This window comes from Ursus maritimus (assembly GCF_017311325.1).
Source record: "Ursus maritimus isolate PB19 chromosome X unlocalized genomic scaffold, ASM1731132v1 scaffold_X1, whole genome shotgun sequence".
Classification (NCBI taxonomy): Eukaryota; Metazoa; Chordata; class Mammalia; order Carnivora; family Ursidae; genus Ursus; species Ursus maritimus.
In genome coordinates, this window is record NW_024423319.1 from 100,831,566 (window position 1) to 100,853,573 (window position 22,008).

The 22,008-nt window shown below is 35.2% G+C and overlaps 1 pseudogene; it reads right to left on the bottom strand.

Moving 5' to 3' along the window:
- Positions 1–21,089: 21,089 nt before the first annotated feature.
- Positions 21,090–21,561, bottom strand: LOC103668199 (annotated as a pseudogene).
- Positions 21,562–22,008: the final 447 nt, after the last annotated feature.

Genomic DNA, 22,008 nt, shown 5'->3' on the forward strand with positions numbered 1-22,008 from the left:
TGTCACAAATGGCAAGATTTCATTCTTTTTTATGGCTGAGTAGTATTTCATTGTATAAAGGTACCACATCCTCTTTATCCATTTATTTGTCACTGGACGCATAGGTTGTTTCTATGTCTTGGCTACTGTAAACAATGCTGCAATAAACATTGGAGTAGACATACCTTTTCAAATTAGTATTTTCAGAGTTTTCAGATAAATACCTAGAAGTGAAATTAGCTGGATCATAAGGCAATTCTTATCTTAGTTTTTTAAGGATGTTTATACTGTGTTCATAGTGTTTATACCAATTTACAATACTGCCAACAGTGTACATATGAAGGGTCCCTTTTTTCCATATATTCCCCAACACTTACCATTTTTTGTTTTTTGGATAATAGCCACTCTGACCGATGTTAGATGATAGATCATTATGGTTGTGATTTGCATTCCCCTAATAATTAGTGATGTTGAACATCTTTTCATGTGCCTGTTGGTCACATCTATATGTCTTCTTTGGAGAAATGTCTACTCAAATCTTTTGCTCATTTTTTAATCAGGTTGTTTGGGTTTTCTTGTTTTTGAGTAGTTGGAGTTCCTTTTGTATTTTAGGTATTAACATCTTATTGAATATGTGGTATGCAAATATCTTCTTCTATTCACTAGGTTGTCTTTTCATTTTGATTACAGCTTTCTTTGCTTTGCTGAAGGTTTTAGTTTGATCTACTCACATTTTTAAGTTTTGGTTTTGTTTCACTTTCCTTTGGATTCAGATACACAAAGAAGTCACTAAAACTGATGTCAAGGAGTATGCCACCTATGTTTTCTTCTATGAATGTTATGGTTTTAGGTATTACATTCAAGTCCTTAATCCATTTTAGGTTAATCTGGTATGGTGTGTAAGGTAATGGTCTAGTTTGATCCCTTTAATGTGCCCTTTAGCTTTCCCAACAGTGTTAAAGGGACTGTTCTTTCTCCATAATATATTCTGGGCTCCTATGCTGTAGATTAATTATACATATATGTGTGGGTTTATTTATGGGCTCTCTGTTCTCTTTTATTGACTTGTATGTCTGTTTTTGTGTCAATACCAAATGTTATGATTACTACAATCATCATGTAATGTCTTTGTATTTTATCACAGTCCTTGTTTTAAAGTCTATTTTTTCTGATGTGAATATAGTGTCTTCAGCTTTCTTTTCATTTCCATTTATGTGGAATATTTTATTCTATCCCTTCACTTTCAGGCTATATATATCCTTATTTCCAAAGTGAGTCCCTTATACACAGCATATAGATGGGTCTTGTTTTTTAATCTATTCATGCTATGTCTTTTGACTGGCAAATGTAGTCTGTTTACTTTTAAAGTAATTTTTGATAAGTATATAGTTGTTGCCATTTTGTTAACTTTTTCTCTGGCTGTTTCTGTACTTCTTCTCAGTCCTTTCTTCTCTTTCCTCCCTTGTGGTTTGATGGCTTTCTTTAGTGTTACGTTTAGTTTCCTGTCTCATTTTCTTGTGGGTGTTCACTATACTTTTTTCTCTCTGGTTTTAATGAGGTTCACATAAAATGTCCTATGTAAATATTATTCTAAGTTAATAGCAACTTAATTTTAAACACATTGCAAAACTTTACCTTTTTACTCTCCTCCCCTCACATTTTATATATTTGATGACACACTTTAAATCTTGTTATGCTTTTATTGAAATTTTACTTGATTTTACTACTTTTTTCTTTTAAACTTTATGCTTGCTTTATAAGTGATCGATCTACTACCTCTGTTATATATTTACCTTTTCTAGTGGATTTTTACTTTGTTTTACTATTACTTAGTGTAATTTTTCTTCTGATTAAAGAAATTCCTTTCACATTTCTTACAGGGCCAGTTTAGTGCCAAGTTTAGTTTTTCCTTATCTGTAAAGCTATTAATTTGTTCTTCAATTCTGAATGACAGCCTTGCTGAGTAGAGAATCCTTTCATTTTTTTTTCTTTCAGCACTTTGAACATATCATGCTGCTCCACTGTGGCCTGTGAAGTATCTGTTCAAAAATTTGCTGATAGCCTTGTGGGATTTCTCCTGTATATAAAAGTTTTGTCTTGTTGCTTTTAGGATTCTGTCTTTACTGTTCATTTTAGCATTTTAATTACAATATGTCTTGGGTGGATCTCTTTGGATTCATGTTACTTGGAATTGTCTCAGGTTCTTGGACCTGGATGTCTGATTCCTCTTCTAGGTTAGGGAATTTTTTCAGCCATTATTTTTTCAAATAATTTTTTTGACCCTTTCTCCCTTCTCCCTCTGATATTCCTATAATATGAATGTTATCCCATCTTTTGTTGTTGTAGAATTCCCTTCAGGTGTCTTCACCTTCTTAAAATACATTTTTTTTCATTTTGTTGCTGTGTCTGGGTGAGTTCCACAGCTTTGTCTTTCAGCTCACTAGTTTTTCTAGTTTATCCATTCTGTTGAACCCCTCTAGTTTATTTTTCAGTTCAGTTTTAACTTTTTTGGTACTTTTTAATATTTTGTCTCTTTGTTCAAGCTCTCATTGAGTTCTTCAATTCTTCTCCCAAGTTTGGTGAGCATCTTTATGACCATTACTTTGAACTGTTTATCAGGTAGTTTATCTCTCTTTTGTTTAGTTCTTTTACTGTAGGTTTGCCTTGTTCTTTGGCTTGGAACATAATTTTCTATCTCCTCATTTTGCCTAATTCCCTGTGTGTGTGTGTGTGTGTGTGTGTGTGTGTGTGGTTGGTTGGTTTTATCTATTAGGTAAGTTGGCTGCTTCCCTCCATTTTCTTATGTAGATGTCCTATGGGGCCCAGAATCACAATCTACCCTGTTACCAGAGCCAGGTGCTCAGAGAGTGTCTCTTATGTGTGCTGTGTGTACCTTCCTGTTGTGGCAAGGCTGTAGCTGTGGTGCCTTGATGGGTGGGGGTTGGCCCGTGGCCTGAATTTGAAGTGTGTCTAGCATTGCTGAGACATGTTGGTGGCAAAGCTTGCCTTCAGACTGGATGCAGGTACCTCTCAGACTGCTGTAGCATGTTGGTGGGTGGGTCACTCAGCTGGCACACCCACTTTTGCTAGCAGGTTAGAGGGAGAACTCCCAAATGCCACTCACTAGTGTTGGTATTTATAAGGTAGATTCATATCACAAAATAGCCTTCCACCATTATTTCAATGTGCAGGGAGAATTCTTGCCGTTTCTTGTCTCTTTGCCAGATACTTAAAAGTAAGTAAATGGGTCTACTTTATCATCTCTGTGTTTTTCAAAATGATGTTTTTATACTGGTTTCTGTTCAAGTGAGTCTGTGCACAAGCCGTTCAGGAGCAGACTGTCCATTCTCTACAGTTTCAATAGTTTTTCTGAACATATTCCTTTTTGATTTTTAAAGCCCCTTGTTTTGGGGGTTCATCTCCCCTACTAAAGATTTAAGGGTTGGGGTGGCTGATGTGGAGCTTGAATCCCCTGCTCCTTAGGGTAAAGTTGCTTACTTTTGATATCCCTCTTGATTGTTATTGATCACAACTGGGATGTGTCTCCCTCCCCCAAGGGGAGTTCATGTCTCTGCTTCTTTCCCTTCTTGGTGTCCTCTTACCCTTTCATGAAAATGTTTTCCTTCAATTTTCAGGTCCCTTTCAGAGAAAATCATTCCACGTGTAGTTTAGATTTGTTTTGTCTGTGGGTGGAGGTAAGTTCAGGATTTTGCTCTGCCACCATCTTGAACCCAACTGTCCCCATGAACTTTGTTTAAAGAAAAATTAAACTTCAGGGTTAATATATTTTGGCTTCCCCATCCCAAATAGAAAAATTTCAAGAATTTGGCATAATTTCTTTAAATGGTAATGTGCTAGAAATTTGAAATAAAATATTTTAATTTACTGTTATTAGTTTATTTAAAAATACTTTCCATTTCTCCTGCCATTTAAGGTCAAGTTGTGGTTTAGGTTTAGAGTATGGTACCATTATTTATTTAGAATCTATTTGAATTGATTTTTCTGCTATTTGTCAATGCTGTTAAATCTGAACAATTATTACAGAAAATAATTTGCTCATTTTTTATAGAAGCTTAAAGGAAAAGGAATCCTTGTATCAAATCAGTGCTCATTAACACTTTTGTGAGAATCTATTGCCTTGGAATTTGTGAAAAAGAAAAACGCTCTTAGGATGTTAACATCAGATGGCATATCCGAGTAGAACTGGTTTCTGAGTGCATGAAGAGACAAATGTAAAAATGCAAATTTCATTGTTCTTTCCCTTACCTTCTAATCTCTCTAAATAACAGAACAATTTGTTGTCTGGTGCTTAAGTCTTTGACACTTAGCAGCAAATCTAACCTGCATGAGTGCGTTTAAACTCATGTATATACTAATGTGACTTTAGAATTGGGCTTTAATGCATTTCATTATTTCTAACTTTGAATGGTGCAACTGAAAATTGTAAGAGTCTAATGAAGGTAAAATGAGTAATCAAACAGTGGACCATAGTTTATTTATGAAATCTTCATGATTTCTTCTAAATGAAGTTAAAAAAAAGAGGTAATTTGTGTATTTACATGCTTAATCTGAACACTAACATAGAACCATGTTCTAGGCACTATTTAATAGATATCAACTGGTTTTATACCACAGAATGAAATTAGGTGAAAATAAGTAATACTATAATTTTAATAAAATTAAATTTAATTTTACATGGTTTTACTGTTAATTTTTTTAATTAAGCCTCATGTCACTATAAATAGCATTAATATGTGACTGATTTAAATATTTGACAGCAATTGTTTTGAAAAGCAATAGAAGTATATATTTAAAATGTGTGTGTGTGTGTGTGTGTGCGCACGCGCGTGTGTATCGGTACTTGAAGGGAAATGTTTTTAGAATCAGGATCCAAAAGAACTTTAATTTTTTTTAAAGATTTTATGTATCTGAGAGAGCAGAGAAAGAGAGAGTGACTGGGTGTGTACCAGTGCAGGGAGGGGCAGAGGGAGAAGCAGACTCCCCCTAAGCAGGGAGCCCAATGCAGGGCTCAATCCCAGGACCCTGGGATCACGAACTGAGCTGAAGGCAGACACCCAACCAACTGAGCCACCTAGGTGCCCTAGAACTTTCAATTTTTACATGACTCTTTACCTCAAGTTAATAACCACCTGACACTGTTTTCTTGAATCTCAGCTCATCTTCATTACTTCTTGAGTAAAATTAACCAACTAAAAATTTTAATTAGAAGACTAGATAATAGATAGTAGACAAAAGACAAGCAGGTGTTGTGAGTGATAATTTTGAGAAACGTTTCCATAACTTTTTTTTAAAGATTTTATTTATTTATGTGACAGAGATAGAGACAGCCAGCGAGAGAGGGAACACAAGCAGGGGGAGTGGCAGAGGAAGAAGCAGGCTCATAGTGGAAGAGCCCGATGTGGGGCTCAATCCCCTCATGCCGGGATCACGCCCTGAGCTGAAGGCAGACACTTAACTGCTGTGCCACCCAGGCGCCCCACGTTTCCATAACTTAACACCAAAAAGGCTAACAAACATAAAAATTAAAAGGCAAGGAAAGAGACATGGAAAATAAATAAAGAGGTCCAATATTTACCCAGTAGTTATTTATGAAAATGAACAGAAACAACACAGGAGAGAAAATAATTAGATATTTCTTTAAATTCCTCAATAAAGAAAACCAAGAACTTCCAAACAAATTATTGACTTGATAAAGATTAAAAGAAAATACTAAGGATAAATTCAAAACTTAAACAGAAAAAAATTAATCTGGAAAATATCAAAAATATTGAGCAACTTTTTAAGAGAACAAAGTGAAGAAAATAAAAGTCTCCATGAAGAAACAGGAGTTAATTATCTCATCACTAATCTTGGACCGAAGAAGACTGGGGAAGCCCTGGGGAAAGTCACAAGAATCGCTAATTTTATACCCAGAGTTCATGATTTATCCCAAGTATCAATTATTAAGGCTAAAGTACTATTTTCACAGGGAAGGACTTAGGGAATTTAATACCCAAAGAATCATGAGGTTGAGTTTTACCAGAAAATAACAACTGCAGTAATAAATACAGATTATATGCATTAATATGAAAAACAATGTTTTATCTAGCATTTATAGAATATATTGAGATGTCAGTATTATACACTATTATAGCAATAAAAGATAATTTTGCTAAAACATATTTGTAGGCTGACTGAACATTCATCATAACACAAGGCAGTTTATTTCATGTTTATCTGCATAAACTCTAAAGCCATACTGCCAAACTACTGGATTCAAGTAGTAGTACCACTTACAAGTTTTACGACCTCAGGTTAGTTTCTCTCTGCATCAGATTTCACAGCTAAGAAAGGAACCTGGCATGTACTACATGGTATAAACGAGTTTGTTGCCAAGGTGGCTGTTATCATTATTTTTACCTCTGACAGGTGTAAAACATTTTATAATAAATTGTAAAACTGGGAAGAAAAAATTTTTAAATGAGTTTGAAACTTAATTTCTGTATCATATTAAGTTTTAATAAGTTTTTGTGTCAATAAAAATACTCAAAATAATTATGAACTTGTACAGTTTGGGGAGCATATTTGATAATAAGGTTCATACTATTCTCCCAACAAACCAATTTTCTCTGGATACCATGTGAGCCAAGCCTCACTGCTGCATCTCCAATATTAGATTCTCAGTAGATGATGAGTGGGTAAATAAAGAAATCCTAGTAGCTGTTGATTAGAAAATATATAGTATACTAGTGTGGCAACTATTCCTTGTACTGTAAAAGGGATCCAGTATATTTATAAAGCGATATAGCAAAGTCAATATTCTTGAACTAAGTTAGTATTTATCCACTCTTTTCACTAACAGATTACTGGTTGCCACTTTTAAGAAAGCAAGAGAGAGGGCCACCTGGGTGGATCAAGTGGTTACATGTCTGCCTTCAGCTCAAGTCATGATCTCAGGGTCCTGGGATGTAGAATTGCTTAGGGCTCCCTGCTCAGCAGGGAGTCTGCTTCTCCCTCTCCCTCTGCTCCTCCCCTCCCCTTTGCTCTTCCTCCTGCCTTGCACCCTCTCTCTCTCTCTCAAATAAAAAAAAAATCTTAAAAAAAAAAGAGACAGTAAACTGAAATAGCCATTAAAAAGATGTGGTAAAACTGGCTGTTCAAATGATTCTAAATTAAAAATTCAAATCTTGCCTCAAATGATCAGAAATATAATTTCAAAGAGAAGGCAAAGTGCAACAACCAATATTTAAAAGTGAAAAGAGGCCACAGTTAAATATCCATTTCTCTAAAATCTCTTAATTCTTAGATCATATAAAACTACAGAAATGCTATGTACTTGATTCCTTTAATTAAGCCGCCTTACAGAAATACCTTACACAACCAGAAATGAGTATGATGTTCACAGACTTTATCAAAGATTAGTATCACAAGTAGTCATTATCATAGGCTGAATAATGTCCCCCCACTTCCCCAAGAAAGATAGGCCTATGTCCTAATTCCTGAAATTGGTATGTTAGTTTACATGACAAAGGGGAATTAAGGTACCAGATGGAATTAAGATTACCCATAAAGTCAATTTTAATTGGGAGATTACCCTGGAATAGGAAGGTAAATCCAATATAATCACAGTGGTCCATAAAAAGAGAAAAGGGAGACAGAAGAGAACCAATACAAATGGCAGAGTGATAAGGACTAGGCTGGTGTTGCAGGCTTTGAAGATGGAAGAAAAAGACAAGAAGACAAAGTATGCAGGCAAACTCCAGAAACCATAAAAGACACAGAAACAGATTCTCCCTTAAGCCTGGAGAAAGAACTCAGCCTTCTGATAACCTGATTTTAGCCCAGCAAGACCTATTTTGGTCTTTGGATGTCCAGAACTGTAAGATGATAAACTTGTGATGTTTTAGGCTACACAATCTGTTGCCTTCATTTATAGCAGCAATTGGAAACTAATACAGATTTTGGTAAATGAAAGTGGGATTCTGATTTAATAAATACCTAAAAATCCGGAAATGGGCCATGGGCAGAAGCTAGAAGAATTTTATGGACCATAACAGAAAAAAAGTCTGCCATCTGATATTTTTTAAACATTGCTTCTTATTAGTCAATTCAAAATCATTAAACTTTAAGAAATAGATTTTCTCTCTCCTAAAAAGCTAGTACACTTTATCTGTACATATTAAGAGCTATTAAGTTTTCCTTTTTACCATGTTTGCCAAAGAGCTCATAGTTTAATTTTTATTCACCTAGAGTAGCCATCTTTAGCCTTGATTTTGTATAAAAACTATGTTCTCTTTCCTTTAGACAGGGTTTGTTTTATCCTTAATTTAATGGCCCTATTATACTTGGTCATTTATACGTAAATCACAAAAAAATCTTTTCTGGAAATAGGAAGGTGGGAAAACTAACACATTCAGCACCTACACTCTGTTCCAGAAACAAAGTCATTAAAATGTCTATGGAGAACAGCTATTATTCTCAGTCTATAAAAGAGAAAGCCTCTAGAAAGGCCCAGTACCTTTCCAGTGATTGCCCAATCCAAGGTATTTGCACCAGGACTGCCTGCCTTCCATTAAGAGCTCTTACTGAAATCACACAAACCACCCAGTGCTGCTGAAGATGAAACTTGGAGGTTAACCACTAATCAAGGAAAACTCTATTTCCCCTTTCTCAGCCCAGAATTACTCATTGTCATTTGAAGATTTTCTCTCTTACTAATTACCATGTAGAAATTTTCAAATTTAAAGGTGAAAGATTCCCAGATATTTCTGAAATTAGAAGAGTATTCAGTCTCTAGCCAACCTTTAACCCACTTCACTGAGACTTGCCACCTACACAATGAGCCATCAACAAGCCAGACCCCTAACCACAGTTGGTAAGTGTAAGAGTTGAACACCTGGTCCCAATGGAGCTAACCAGTGATCTTTGCTGGGAATTAAAAACCATATTACAGGACTTGAAATCAATAGCATAAAATTATTCCCTATTATTTTCCTTATTGCTTCGAGCATTTGAAAATCTTAAATATAATGAATCACTTTTTAAAACTAAATCTAAGATATTAAGTAAAATAAATTGTTCTATATTGAAAATTATCTATTTCTCTGTTCAAACTCAATTGTACTTAATATTGACCCAAAAATATGGTTACAGATATTTTATTGAGAAACAAATTGGTAATAAACGGCTCTGAAATCAAACACACCATTTAGCGATGCATGATCAAAAACAATTTATCTTAAAAAATGCCTAGAAGTTTCAAGTCCTATTCAATTCAAGACTATGGACAAGTGTTTACACATCAAAGAACTTAAATATGTTAAGTGCAAGAGATATTTAAGCTAGGGTGTTTGTTCCAAACTGAATGAGGATTCCATGGCTTTTTAAGATTTTATCTATGTTCCCTTATCATTTACCATTAAAGTTTAGCAACCAAACAAAGCAAACAAAAAAGGCAAGTTCTCTTCAAATACCTATCAGAATTTATAGAGAGTAGGAGGAAAAAAACCACATCCACAACTAAATTCAAGTAGTATGGCATTGGAAATGGATTCCCAGTATACTTCGTCATATTTAAGAAAATACAGAGGATTTATATCAGTGACAAGGGAGCATAATAGATGATGATAAAAAAAGAAAAACTTTTAGGGGTGCCTGGGTGGCTCAGTGAAGCATCTGACTGTGGCTAGGTTAGTGATCTCAGGGTCCTGGGATCTGGTGCCCACACTCAGCAGGGAGTTAGGTTCTCCCTCTCCCTCTCCTTATGCCTTCCCCCCATTCGGGAGGCAGGTGTGCTCTCTCGAAATCTTAACCAAAAAACAAAACAAAACAAAAAACTTACAGTAATTAAGTGTCTAACCTAAGAAAAAATTCAGACATCACGAGATACTGTATATGCCCTATGGGAAAGTTTCCTTACAATGCTTCCTTTAGGAACGTGAACAAAGAGGGTGAATCTATGAGGAAGGTAAGAGAAACTGAAGCCAAGTATGAAAAGCCCATGAAGAAATTAGTGCAATTTTTTGGGAGATGGTTTCTCCCTTAGGCAATCTGATTAGTAACTTGAAAGACGCTGAAAAGAGGAAATAAGGGAAAAATAGTATTTTCAGGAAAAGAAAACAGTGCTGCATTCCAAATAGTACCAACTAGCTAATTAATGTAGATGCAGATACTGTGCCAAAAATGCTCAAATATTTTAGTGTTAATGTTAAAAATTCTGTTCCTCGTATCACTCAAACATTTATTCACCTTAAAGCTTGTAGATGTGCAATCTTCAATATATATTCTCATTTGAATATAGTTTTGCCTTATCATCTATGAAATATCAGAACTTAAAATAATATGCTTTTTATGCAAATGCAAATATACATTCTAATATATAGGCAAAAAGTAAACCCTAATAATATATTAGCATTATACTAATAGTATAGGAAAATAATATAGTACTTAGTATCATATTATTTAACCTAGAAAAAGTCAGACACTGCCTTTTTCTTTAAATCAAAAATCTTCAAGTTAATAGAAATAACTTTTTTTAAACCTAAATGTCTTAATGTACATATAACATATAAGAAAGGCACTGTGCATACACGGTTGTTGCTCCTTACAAAATATGATTGAATTTGTCAAATGGTAAACTGAAGATTGTTTGGGAAACAGGTAATAAAGAGCTGTATTTGTTAACTGTTGTCAGTTCCAGTCTCCTATCTATGACAACATAATCACTATCCCATAAAATTCATGTCTGAAAAAAAGGAAAACCAGGTTTTTGCACAATGGACAACATACATGAATATCCATGACTTGCATCTGTAGTATCACCAAACCTCCTATCTCCACAACTCCAACGCTGTTTCTTCGTTCATAATGGAACATTGCAGAAAGACTATACGCTCTCACTGTGTTGTACTCGCTTTGCCAATTTAACATGTGCTGTTTTACATACTTAATGCCCTCTTATTATAACAAGACCATACGTGGCATGGCAATCACAGGTAATTAGTACCAGATACACTTCTCACATATTGTTTTTTTTTTCCGACTATTAAGGGTAAGGTGGAGTAAGAGCCAGATGGCCAGAAACTTTGGGGTTAAGGTGCTAACCAGCTAACTGATAAGCTTTTGAGAAATATCACTAGGATTAACTTGTTTTTGTTTTTCACCAGTGTGGCCAATTAAAATGACACAACTCATTAGACAAGATCTTTAGGCACAACAAACCAAGTCACTTCATCATGACTGAGACCAGAACCTCACCAGCAATCGGCTACCTGTTTTGCCGGTCTTCTGCCTCACACATCACTATTCGATACTGATATTCTTACTTTTCCTATTTAATATATTACCTCCAAATTAAGTAGAATTGAGATAAACAGCACCTTACTATTGAATCAGCACAATATTTACTTAATTTTAAATTAGTAATTCAAAGGCAACAGGAAACTGATATATGCTCCATATTAAATACAACAATTTTTTTCCTTTCTGATAATAAACTTATTGTAATAGTCCTGAAAGTAATTAAAATAATTAGAATATTACTCAACTTGGGTTTCTTACCACATTCTTCCAATTTCCTGGAAAGGCAATCATTTGATAATAAATAGAATTTTACAGTGGAGTATCATACGTGACTTAAAATGAAGAAACTGGAGCTATACTTAATAGCTTGAACAAATTTCCAAGTACACAGGGCCAAACCAAAGCATGATGCAGAATATATATTTTTATCATACCATTTATAGAAAATTAAAAACTGTAAAACACTACATACTGCTTAGGGATATACAGCTGTATTTTTTAAAAATAATAAAAACTGCATAGAATGATCAACACCAATTTTGGGACAATAACTATCTCTGGGAGAGGAGAGACAATCCAGGAAGGGACAGAGGGAAGGGAATTTGACTGTTTTGCAATACTTTATTACTGAAGCTGAGTGATAACTAGAAATGTGCTTAAGTATGCCCTAAATATTGCATGATCAATTATTCAAAACCTAGTGTTTTGAAGTTGTATCCTTCAAACTAAACAAGCTGATCATTACAATTCAACCCATGCTACTCCTCACTGATAAAACTTTATTAAGGATCTATATAAATATTTGTTGACTAAGTAAATTCACACAAATTTAAAATCTTTGCTAAAATTTGACAGAATAGTAAAAGATCAAAAGAACTTTAGAATTCTTTATTTTTATTTTTTTAAGTTTATAGTATTTTACTTATTTATTTTTATAATATTTTTTATTATATTATGTTAGTCACCATAGAGTACATCCCTGGTTTTTGATGTAAAGTTCCATGATTCATTAGTTGCGTATAACACCCAGCGCACCATGCAATACGTGCCCTCCTTACTACCCATCACCAGCCTATCCCATTCCCCCACCCCCCTCCCCTCTGAAGCCCGCAGTTTGTTTCTCAGAGTCCATAGTCTCTCATGTTTCATTCCCCCTTCTGATTACCCCCCCTTTCTTTATCCCTTTCTTCTCCTACCGATCTTCCTAGTTCTTATGTTCCATAGATGAGAGAAACCATATGATAATTGTCTTTCTCTGCTTGACTTATTTCACTTAGCATTATCTCATCCAATGCTGTCCATGTTGCAGCAAATGTTGAGAAATCGTTCTTTTTGATAGCTGAGTAATATTCCATTGTATATATGGACCACATCTTCTTAGAATTCTTTTTTAAAATCCCATACATATTAGAGACATTTTCTCAGAGAAGCTCTTATCAAAGCAGCATTATTTTATTCAAGGGTCAACTGTAAGGTTACAATTAAAAACAAATATTTAAATTTTTAAACCTTTTAAAATTAGGAAAGTGACTCTTTTATCTACTCAACAGCAGAAATATCGAACTTTTATCTTAAAATGACTCTAAGAGCCAAACAAATAACACAAATGAGTCAGTCAAACAACAGTTAATATGGGGTGAAGAGACCAGGGAAAGGTAGAAAACTTGTTTTTTTTTCCTTCATCCTCATTGGGACTATAAGGAAAAATTGTTAAAATCCTTGAAATATGCAAAAAAAGTTTACTGGGTAAGCTCTTACTGTACTCTTCTCAGTTATACCTGCTTTTCATTATCTTTTTTTTTTTAACATACAGTGTTTTATTAGTTTCAGGTGTATAATATAGTGATTCAACAACTGCATCCCAGTGCTCATCAGGACAAGTGCACTCCTTAATCCCCATCACCTGTTTAAGCATCCTTCCACCACCCACCCCTCTGGAAACCATCAGTTTCTTCTCTATAATCAATAGCCTGTTGACTTGTCTCTCTGACTTTTTCCCTTTGCTCGACTGTTCTTGTTTCTTAAATTCCACATATGAGTGAAATCATATGGTATTTGATTTTCTCTATTTCACTTGGCATAATACTCTCTAGCTCCAACCATGTTGTTGTAAATGGCAAAATTTCTTTTTTTATGGTCGAATAATATTCCACTGCATGTATGTATGTATGTATGTATGTATGTATGTATGTATGTATATAAATAGAGAGAGAGAGAGCGCGCGCAGTCTTTTAGGTTTTCTATATATAGTATGTCACCTGACATACCATAATAGTGAAAGTTTTATTTCTTCCTTACAGATATGAATGCCTTTTATTTCTTTTTGTGTTATGACTGCTATGGCTAGGACTTCCAGTACTATCTTGAATAAAAGTAGTAACAGTACACGTCCTTGTCTAGTTCCTGACTTTAGGGAAAAAGCTCATAGTTTTGTCCCAGTGAGGATGATGTTAGCTGTGGGTTTTTCATACATGGCCTCTATTATGTTGAGACATGTTCCCTCTAAACCTATTTTATTGAAGGTTTATATCTATGAATGGATGTTGTACTTTCTCAGAGGCTATTTCTGCATCAACTAAAACGATCGTATGGTTCTTATCCTTTCTCTTATTGATGTGATATATCACATTAATTTGCAAATGTTGTACCACCTTTGCAATCCATAAATAAATTCCACTTGATCATGAATGATTTTTTAATGTGCTGAATTTAGTTTGCTAGTATTTGGTCAGGATTTGTACATCTACGTTCATGAGAGATACTGACCTATAGTTTTCGTTTTCCCTGAAGTCTTTTTTTTTTTGAAAGAATTCGTTTTTATTTGGTAAGCAGTATTTAAATTTAGACACAATACTCCTTCTGTTAGCTAAAAAGAGCTCCAAACAGTGTCATCAATCTTCAGTATATGTTAACGAATGCTGTTTTACATGTAGGTGTCAAAATGCCTAATATGAAAATAAAATCAAACCATTTAATATATCTTTCTGTAACAACATGAATAAAAATACCTGGAAAAACTATGAAATTACATTTAACAGGAAGAAATCCTTTTTTTCTGGGGGAGGGGGGAGCAGAGAAACACCCTCATGGAATTTTGGACAACATATTTAAGCCATTTATGTCAACATATCTATTTTAAGGTTATGTATCTTCTAGCTGACTACTGTCAAATTTGGCAGACAGGATTATATAAAATCATATTAGTATCTTGGTTAAAGTAATTTTTCATTATAGTTAATAAAATGCCCATAATATTTTGAATTTAGAATAATAGTATTAGTACAATACACTGACCACTAGATGGAGACAAGCCCTCCTAACTTCATCTATGATTTTTTTTAAATTAATGCCAGTATAATTAGCATACAGTGTTATATTAGTGTCAGGTGTACACTATAATGATTCAACAATTCTATACATTACTCAGGGTTCATCACAGTAAGTGAATCCCCTTCACCTACTTCACTCATATCCTACCCACCTTTATCTGGTTTTGATACCCAGGTAATGCTGACCTCACAGAATGTATCTGCAAGTTTTCATTCCTTTTCTATTTTTTGGAATAATTTAAGAAGCAAAGGTATTAACTGTTCTTTAAATATTTGGTAGAATTCCCCCAGGAAGCCATCTGGCCCTGGACTTTTGTTTGTTGGACGTTGTTTGATTACCGACTCAATTTCTTTGCTGGTTATCTATCTGTTCCCATTTTCTATTTCCTCCTGTTTCAGTTTTGGTAGTTTATATTTTCCAGGAATTAATGCATTTCTTCTAGGTTGTCCAATTTGTTGGCATATAGGTTTTCATAATATTCTCTTATGATTGTATTTCTGTGGTGTTGGTTGTTATTTCCCCACTCTCATTTGTGATTCCTCTCTTCTTTTTGATAAGTCTAGCTAGAGGTTTAACAATTTTATCGATTTTCTCTTTCAAAGAACCAGCTCCTGGTTTCTTCGATCCATTGTATTGTCTTTTTGGTTTTTAGTCTCTATTTCATTTATTTCTGCCCTTACCATTAATTCCTTCCTTCTGCTGGCTTTAGGCTTCATTTGTTTTTCTTTTTCCAGCTCCTTTAGGCATAAGGTTAGGTTGTTTATATGAGATTTTTGTTTCTTGAGGTAGGCCTATATTGGCATAAATCTCCCTCTTAGAATCACTTTTGCTGCATCCCAAACATTCTGGACCATCGTGGGGTTTTGTTTGTTTGTTTTTTAATGTATACTGGGCTTTCTTTTTCTTCTTTCTTCTTTTTCTTTTTTTCTTTCTCTTTCTTTTTTCTTCTTTCTTTCATGTTCAGTTAGCCAGCATATAGTACACATCATAAGTTTTTGTTGTAGTGTTCATGTTTTCATTTTCATTCGTTTCCATGTACTTTTTCATTTCTTCTTTTAAGTCCTGAGTCAACCCATTCATCGTTTAGTAGAATGTAATTTAGCCTCCCTGTATTTGTGGTCTTTCCAGATTTTTTCTGGTGGTTAACATCTAGTTTCACAGTGTTGTCATCAGAAAAGTTGGACGGTGTGACTTCAATCTTCTTGAATTTTTTGAAGCTGGTTTGGGGGGCCTAACATCTATTCTGGAGCGTGTTCTGTGTGCACTTCGAAAAAATGTGTATTCTGTTGTTTTAGGATTAAATGTTCTGAATATATCGTTAAAGCCATCTGGTCCAGTGTGTCCCTCAAAGTCGTTTCCTTGTTGATTTGCTGTTTAAATGATCTGTCCATTGGTGTAAGTGGGGTATTAAAGTCTCCTACTATTATTGTATTATTATCAGTTAGTTCACGTTTGTTATTATCTATTTTGTGTGTTTGGGTGCTCCTGTGAGGTAGATTAGTATTCATAACTGTTATATCGTTGTGTTGGATTGTCCCCCTTATTATTATAGTTCCTTTCTTTCTCTCTTGTTACAGTCTTTGTTTTAATGACCATTTTGTTCGGTATAAGTATGGCTACTCCAGCTTTCTTTTGACACCCATTTGTGTGACAGATGTTTCTCCAGCTACTCGCTTTCAATTTGCAGGTGTCTTCAGGTCACAAATGAGTCTCTTGTACACAGCATATAGATGAGTCTTGGTTTTTTATCCATTCTGTCACCCTATGTCTTTTGATTAGAGCTTTTAATCCAGTTTCCTTCAAAGTAATTTTGTATAGATGCGCATTTATTGTTATTTCATGATTTGTTTTGTGGTGTTCAAGATGTTCTCTGATCCTTTCTTGTCTCTCATGGTTTGCTGATTTTCTTTAGTGATATATTTAAATTTCTTTCTCTTTATTCTTCATATGCTTTTTAGTGGTTTTTGATGTACTGTTAACATTAGGTTTGCATATAACCTGTCTGCATATAGCAGTCTGTATTAAGTTGATGGTCATTTGCCCAAAGTTTGAACCCATTCTTTACTCCTCTTTCCCCGTGTTTTAGGTATATGTTGTCATATTTTTCCTCCTTTTATTTTATTTATTTATTGTGAGTTCAGTGACTGATTTTTTACAGAAATACTCATTTTCACTGCTTTTGTGTTTTTTTACCTTTAAACTGTCACTTTTGGTCTCTCCTTTCCAATCAATGAGTATCCTCTAATATTTCTTGCAGGGCTTGTGTAGTGGTCAGAGAGTCTTTTAGTTTTTGTTTGTCTGGGAATTTCTTTATCTCTCCTGAATGATATCCTTGCTGGAAAGAGTATTCCAGATTTTTCCCATTCAGCACTTTGAATATATCATGCTAGTCATTTCTGGCTTGCAAAGTTTCTGCTGAAAACCCCCCTGCTAGCTTTATGGGTTTTCCCTTGTCTGTCACCGTCTTCTCTTGTTTGGCTTCTTTTAAAATTTTTTCTTTATCACTATAGTTTGCTAACTTAATTACAATGTGTCTTGGTGTGGATCTGCTTTTGTTGATCTTGTTGGAGGTTCTCTGTGCCTCCTAGATCTGGGTATCTGTTTCCTTCCCCAGACTGAGGAAGTTTTGAGGTATTATTTCTCCCAATAAATTTTCTGCCCCCTTTTCTCACTCTTCTTCTTCTGGGGTTCCTATAATATCAATGTTATGTTTGATGGAGTCACTGAGTTCCCGAAGTCTATTTTCATTTTGCATAATTCTTTTTACTCTCTTTTGTTCAGCTTGATTACTTTCTTTTACTCTCTCTTCTAGGTCATTAATTCCTTACTCTGCTTCTTGCGTGCTTTTCATTATCTTTAAGTTATTTTACCACTCTAAGTTGTAGACAACTGATTATAATGCAAATGATTCTTGTCCACAGAACTATAAATGAACAGCACCTCCTGGAGTTGCATCTGATTACTACATTGTGCATAGTGAGGAATTTGTAAATTCATTTCTGAGTTCATAATTGGCTTTATCTGGGGTTTTTTTGTTTTGTTTTGTTGATTTTAAATAGTTGTAACATACTTCTGGTTTCCTCAATTATTAGTGAGCAAAATAAAATCTTTAATCCTATGTTCTTTTTACATTCATGAGAGTCTTGATTTTACCTTTTTTAAAAATTATTCTTTTTAATGGAATCTATACATGAATTGGCAGATAAATCACATTAGGAAAACTCCACACAAGAATTTTGGAGAGGTTTATCAAAATGTTACAAGTGTGAAATACCTATACTTTATCAAATAACTGATAACATTGCATCTTGTGTCCTTATCTTCCATTCACCTCCAGTCTGCATAATGAAATAATAATGTATATTTTATAGTCAGTCATAACAAGCTACATCAAACAATGCATGTTTATTAGTAAGCAATGCCAAAATTTAAAAGCATGATTATAAAAGCAGGAGATTGGTCAAAACAATCTTAAAAAATACTTTCTAATAAAGATATTCTGGGATTATGTGGTATTGCTCCTTGCATGGTTTGTGAAACAGAGGAATAAGATAGTCTAGGCCCATTTATCTCCAGAATAAGACTGTCAAGGTTAATAATCTTCATTTATATCAATAAGCAATTAACCTAGCTTTGCTTGAACATTAAGTTGTGTTTTTCAGAAGTCATAATTCAACACTTATCAAAAGTAAAGGTTCAAGTTCAATGCCTAAGTATTAATCAAGTCCCTAGCTATAGGATAATTTAATAATTGAATACATTTTTATAAATGTTTATTGATATTATGTATTTTTCTCTATGATTATTTTCTGGGATGACTAATACTCTTATTTCTGGATGACACTATCTGGATCTTTCAATTACCTGTTCATTTGTATTTTCAGTTTACCCATAAAATTTCAAATCTAGCTTCCCCCAATATTGCATTTCCTGAATCACTTAGATCACTATCAATAAAGTACAATATATCTTTATTTTATATTTTAAAAAGCTCTCAGTTAAACAAGAGTTTTAGGAATTGTCATTTAAAATCCATTTTATTTCCAAGGAATGCTACTGTATTTAATATATGAAGTACAAAACGAAATATTTGGAACATTTTGTCCTAAATTATCTTAAGGTTTGGATTATAATTTTAGAATAAATTTTTGTTTACTATTCTTGAAATCATTATTTTTAAAGTAAGCTTTCAAAAGTTCTCCTTTTTGAGTTATTAACTGCAAATGTAAATAATCCAAGACCATAGTTACAAAGTTTCCACTAGAAGAACCTAGAAAAAATTCTTTGAAGTCAGTTTTACCATTAGCACTATCTTCAAGTTTCACTCTTTAAATCTATTCTGTCCAATATGTGGCCATCTGTTACTACTTAAATTTAAATTAAAACAATCCAACTTCACAAATGCAAAAGCCCTTGTCAAGTGTTTTACAACTAAACAGTTTGTGATTACCGCTCACTACAGACAGAAAGTATTTCCATCATTGCCAAAAGTTCTATTGAATAGAGCGGTACTATCTTATCACTCTTTATCATCAATTTTCAATAAGATCAAACAAAAGCCAATATTTTTACTATAAATATCTGTTTTGTCCATTATTTCTTCAAAATCAGTCCTTGGCCCTTTATCTCTCTCATTTCATGTATTAGTCCACTTGAGGCTATCTAGTAGCTTCCTTAAGCACTCTTTATTCTTTTTTTCTCCTCTGACTTGATAATTTTAAATGAACTGTCTTTAAGTTCACTGATTTTTTTTTTTCTTCTGCTTGGTTAAGTCTATTCTTGAACAACCCAAGTAAATTTTTCAATTTAATTACTGTATACTTCCACTCCAGAATTTCAACTTGATTCTTTATAGTTTCTCTTTGTTGACTTTTTATTTCTGCATCATTTTCTTACCTTCAAGAAGCATATTGAGCATCTTTAAAATGGTTATTTTAAATTGTTTCTCAGGTATTTCATAGTTCTTTCTTCACAGTCAATTCCTGGACATTACTTTTGTTCCTTTGACTGGGCCATGACTCCCTGTTTCTTTGTATGCTTTATGATCTTTCACAGAGATGTGGGCATCTGAAATAAACAGACACCTTATGCAGTCCTTAGGGACTGACTTCATACAGGGGAAAACCTTTACCAACCAGTCTGATAGAGAGTTTAGGGACCTCACAAACCTTTTCTTTGCATCTTCCTTGGGCTTCTACATTTAATTTCCTAAAGAGGTTTTCCCATTTCTTCTCAGGAGCCTGTAATCTTTCACTCCTCTGGATATCTTTCTGTAGTACTATATTCTCAGTGATACCATAATAAGCCATGGTGCTCTCATTTTTGTGCTCAGCAGCCCAATATGGTGTCCAAATTGTTGTTCCTATAAGCACTCCCCATCAGGAGAGACAAAAACTAGTCCTTCAGGCAGCCTGCCAAAAAGCCAGAAAAATGGATACATGTTTTACTCTTCTTTTTCCCTAGGTTAGCAAAAGCCAGGAGTTAGCTCTTTTCTCCCTATCATGTCATACTATGCCAGAGAAGGATTGGGGCTTGGGCATGCAAAATGCCAAGATTCTCCAATCCATTTAGAAGCAACTCTTCTTTCCTTTGTGCTCACTTGGTATACTGCAATCTCTCTCTCTAACATAAAAACAGTAAAATGTTTAGTTTCTTAGGAAAAAAAAAGTGGAGAGGAGGGATTCAAAATGTGATCACACTTCCATTTGCACTTGAGCAAAGCCAATGTTGCAAGCTTAATCCTTGATGAGGACACGTAGTAAATGAAACCACCTGCTGCTTGCTCCTATGTCACTCCGGGAGTCACGTCCCAATATGCTTTTAATGGATATTGGCTTCTCTACTTCTTCTTAGCAGAGAAACAAGGCTAGCCATAGCAACCATCCCATCTCCAAAGTGCAACATTGCCAGTGAGAAGCAAAGCTCTGGACCACTTGGGAGAGATGGGGAGGGAGGAGAGAGGGAAGGAGACACTTGTCTTAGAAGCAGAACAGTTCTACAACAGAAGTTTGGTATCTGAGTTCACCACAACCTCATCTTATAGAAAACAGTTGGAAAGCATCTGTAAAACCAACGGTATCCTTAAGGTGAAATTGCAGAATTTTGCTGCATACCTGGACACAAGAGAAGTGAGAAGTTGCAACAAGTTTTTTTTTAAAGATTTTATTTATTTATTTGACAGAGAGAGACAGCCAGTGAGAGAGGGAACACAAGCAGGGGGAGTGGGAGAGGAAGAAGCAGGCTCCCAGTGGAGAAGCCTGATGTGGGGCTCAATCCCAGGACTCTGAGATCACGCCCTGAGCCAAAGGCAGACGCTTAACGACTGCGCCACCCAGGCGCCCCAGCAACAAGTTTTAACTAGCAGCAACAAAGTTCGATACATTTTTTTGTGTGTGTGTTTGTTTTTAGCAATATTCGTTTGCAAGTTCATTAAGAAACACTGCAGTTTAATGGGGCATATGATATGGAACAATCTTCTTTTGCTATAGTGCTGTTCGTTGAAAAGAACTGACCTTTGCAAAGATTTCAACTGGGGTGTAATCTATTTACACAGTAGTAGCTCCTGGTTTCAGTGGTAGAATGGGTGCTATGTGATATCCTCTTCTTCAGAACAGTAATCTCGACGTTTTTCAATTTTTTCATCCAGCATTCTGAAGAATTCTTGTTGGCTTTCAGAGATGTGCACGTTTGCTCTAAGCTGATGAACTAATCCTGGAATCTCTTCATTAGTTTTAAGTCTTAACGTCAGAAACAGCACTTTTTTCCAAGTTTTCTTGGTTCCTGGTGCTATTTTCTGCTCCTCCTCTGCCACATTTTTCATGTACCTGACTTCTTCCACCGTTTGATCCTATACTCGTCGCCAAACACATCTCAGTTCTGGTAGTTCTTCCCTTTCTGGGCTTCCTCTTCACTTTGAACAGTGGCAACATGCTTGGCAGAGGCACAGCCCATAGTCTCATTCAGTCAGCTTCAGTCCGGCTGAACTGCAAATCATCTCTACAGACACAGGGACATTTTTGTTTCTTTAAACACAAAGAAACTCTACCTTCCTGCTGAGTGGGTCAAGATGTGCACACCTTGGGCACTCGCGGTGGGGGCTGAACGTGGCAAGCCTCAAACCCCCCACCCCCGCCCTGTTCCCTTCCTCCTCGCCTTTTCTCTTCCTCCTTCCTCTCCTCTCCACAGTGAGTCCGGGTGTCCCCCTCAAGAATCCCCGGAGCCCCGGCCCGCATGCCTGCATGTGTGCGGGCATGCGGGAGGCGAAGGCACTCGGCCAGCTCTCCAGTAACTGAGCCCGGCGCGCAGCTCCCAACTAAAGTGTGAAAGAAGCAGCCACAGGGCTGCCACGCATAAGGTCCCCCAGGGAGTGGGTACACCACAGTCTCTTAAACTGTTTTT